General features: G+C 41.2%; 1 non-coding gene across 1 annotated transcript; it reads right to left on the reverse strand.

The window, feature by feature from the left end:
• Positions 1-3,147: 3,147 nt before the first annotated feature.
• On the reverse strand, positions 3,148-3,221 carry TRNAN-GUU (transfer RNA asparagine (anticodon GUU)). Its single transcript has one exon. It is a non-coding gene; the product is annotated as a tRNA-Asn (tRNA).
• Between the last annotated feature and the right edge of the window lie 357 nt (positions 3,222-3,578).

The following is a 3,578-nucleotide window of genomic DNA, read 5'->3' on the forward strand; positions in this document are numbered from 1 at the left end:
GAGAAGTGGACAGTGGTAATAAGAGAGAGAGTGTGTGTGCTAGCAAAGAGAGACAAGGGTAGAGAGAGTGGGAGTGGGAAAGGGAGAGAGAGAGGGAGAGGGAAAGGGAGGGAAGAGAGAGGGGGGAAGAAGGAGACAGAGAGAGAGAGTGGTGTGGGCTGGGCGGTGGTGGGACAAGGAGGGAGAGAGAGAGAGAGAGAGAGAGAGAGAGAGAGAAGAGACGGTGGAGAGGAGAGAGAAGGAGGGAGGGAGAGTGAAAGGGAGGGAGAGAGAGGAGAGAGATAGAGGGTGGGAGAGTGAAAGGGAGAGAGGGAGAGAGGGTGGGAGAAGGAGAGAGGAGGATATAGGGATGGATATAGCCCACACCACACTCTCTCGAGACTGAGAGAGGAAGGGTGGGAGAGGGAAAGGGAGAGAAGAGAGATGGGGAGGGAAGAGCGTGAGAGAAGGAGAGAGAGAGAGAGAGAGAGAGAGGGTGGTGTGGGCTGGACTGGGTTAGGCTGGACTCGGGTGGGTGGTGGTGGGCGGAGATGGTGGTGGCAATAGTTAGAGAGAGAGGACAGCCAAGAAAATTTCCTTCCACCAAGCTCCCTCGGTGACCATCCCCCTTCAACTTTACCTTGCTTGACCTCATCTAGGAGTCAGTCCCTTTGGGCTTCATGTGCATGGTGAGTGGGCTGCTACACTCTTGGATGTTTCTAATGCTTGGTATTAGAGCTGGAGGGCATCTATGTCATACTTAGCTATTGGTTGTGGTTGGCCTTGACACATTCTTAAACATATGAAATTCTCTTTTTGCGAGAGAGAGAGAGAGAGAGAGAGAGAGAGAGAGGGCATAATCCCCCCTCCCCCCCCCCAAACACACACACACACACACACACAAGGGGGAAGCAACCACAACAAGTATGCCAGAAAGAAGAAAAGCCACACAAAAATTTTGGTTTGTGTTCTATTTTATCACAACAAATTCTTTAGTCCTTTTTACATTCAAGAAACCTTTTAAAAGTGAATTGTAAGGCCCTTAAAGTTTCTCTATGTATACTTAGTATTTCTAAAATAAGTACTTAAGTTGTCATATTAAGTATGGTTTCTCAAAATAAATATATGAATTTTAATCTATGTTACTCTTTGAGTTAAGCTAGCAGAAATTGTCACAAGCTTGTCTTATCCAAAGGATGATGCTTATATAGTCTCTTTCGAATGCTTTAAAGAAGACAAGAAGAGAATTATACAGTCAAACGAGGAATGCATAGCGAGTAAGAAAGTGAGAATAGACTAGTCGTTGTTCCTTTTTTGAAACCAAAAGCAAGAAGTGTTGAATTCTAAGAGATTAGTGACAAAAGTATCCTTTGGGAAGCTCTCATTTCTCACAAGACATCATGTAAGACAGATGTTCAAGGCTCTGATTTTTCAGACATAGAGGATTATTTCGAGCTTGTGACTCATGCTAGAGTAGCAAAAGACTTTAATAAGCTGGAGAATCATGCCCATGGGACATTGACATGGTGAGGTAGTCACTTATATTCCCACATATGTAGCTCTTATTCTGATTTTTAAAAAATCGTGGATTGGCTAATGGTGACTTCAGCTAGCAGGGAGAAGACCAATGTTGATTGAACTCAAAGGAAATATTTGGGAGTCTATTCGAGATGATGGCAGTGGGATATTTCTCTTCAATTAACGAGTGTAAAGTGGCTACACATTATGGGAAGAGGAATGTACCTAATACTTTTCATTATCTAGCAGACAGACACCAACAAGCTAAAGTTTAAAGACTCATCAAAGCCATACCAAAAACCTCGAAGATTAATTAATAACATTCTAGCATTGTTTTCTCTTGAAGATGACTGGATTCTAGATCATATTTCTGGATCGGGAATAACAATAGCATGTGCTCTTAAGAAAGGTCGTGTGTGCTGTAGATTTGTTTTCTCATGAAGATGATTGGATTCTAGATTGTTTTTTCTGGATATAGCATGTGCTCTTAAAGAAGGTTGCCATTGTTATGTGGCAATCCAGGGTTAAGTAAAAAAAAGAGTGGCAAAATCTGAATTATATATATATATATGCAGCCCATATAGAGAAGAACCCTTAAATTATATATATGTAGCCCATACAAAGAAGAACCCTTACATTTGTCTGGATTGCATGCATTTTTTTTTTGTGTGTAATGGGCAAAAAAGGGCAAGGGGTAATGGACAAAGCAGGGAGCGGTAATCATAGTTAAGGCTAATCATAATTATATCCAAGCAATGATGCCTCTTTCTGTTAACTTTTTTTGAACTCCAAAGAAACTAGCCTGTGTTAAAAACTTTTTCACTCCAAAAAAAAAGGCCTACATATGTTCATACCGATCCAAACAAAATGTACATGGATATCAACCAATTCAGAACTATTGATGTAAAACCTTTCAAGCTTACCGATCCAAACAAAATGTACATGCATATCAACCAGTTCAGAACTATTGATGTAAAACCTTTCAAGCTTCTATGAAGCAAAGCTTCCACAGCTTATGTACATGGCTCTTTTGGCCAGTTAGAAGATGCCACATAGCGATCCTTTTGACAGTTATAAGATGCCACATAGGTGGACATGTGTGCTTCGTTGGTCGTGCTTTCCAAGTAGGCCTGATGAGACCTGCAGCCTTCCACTTAATAATACCACGTGCCTTTAAATACTAGGAACTTTGGGTGTTAACAAATATCCTCCCTTTTTCAGGACTAAAGGGAAATGAGGAGACCCTAGATGTCCCCCTTTTTTTCCCCAGTCAATATATAAGGAGCACTTGACATATACCACGTGTCTTAAATAACTACAGAAGAATCCAATTTTTTAAAGGCATACGGCTCCACATTTTGCTTTTCTAATCTGGGCTCTGCTAATCCTCATTTAGGTTGGTTACAGGTTTATCATCTAGCTTCTTGAAAACGTCTGTGGGAGGTCAGACTACACTTAATAATCAAACAAAGCGTTATATGTCCTCTCTTACTCCAAGAGCACTGCTTGTAAAATTGAAGACAACTTGATACTCTTAAGAGCAATGCTTATGAAATTGAAGAGAAATTATACCACCTCTATAGGTAGGCTACATCATCACTTCGAGTTCAAGCCAGTCCCTAAGTAACCACCAGCACATCCAACTTGAGGTTCCTCGGGTAGGAGTCGAACCTACGACCAATCGGTTTTAACAACCAAATGCTCTACCACTGAGCTACCGAGGAAAGAAGTCTGATTGAACCACCTCACTAACTTGGTAGCTTATGGTTAGATATATAGCTCCATCACAAAGTTAAATGTTGAACCACCTCACTTGGTAGGTTATAGTCGAAGAATAGTGCTCCATCACAAGTTGAATGTTGAACAACCTCACTAACTTGGTAGGTTATAGTTGAAGCATAGTGCTCCACTAAAAGGAGCAACATTTAAACACCTAACTCACTCAATAACTAAAAGGTTAAAGATAGTGGGTTGAAGGTTGAAGAAGAGTACACTCTCTTGACAACCTTTTGCTCCTCGTCACCTATTACATCGTGGTTGGTAACACTAGTACTGGTTCAAAGAAAAAAGTAATTGGCCAT

Source organism: Cibotium barometz, chromosome 3, assembly GCF_041138505.1.
Source record: "Cibotium barometz isolate CiBa-2024 chromosome 3, ASM4113850v1, whole genome shotgun sequence".
Taxonomy (NCBI): Eukaryota; Viridiplantae; Streptophyta; class Polypodiopsida; order Cyatheales; family Cibotiaceae; genus Cibotium; species Cibotium barometz.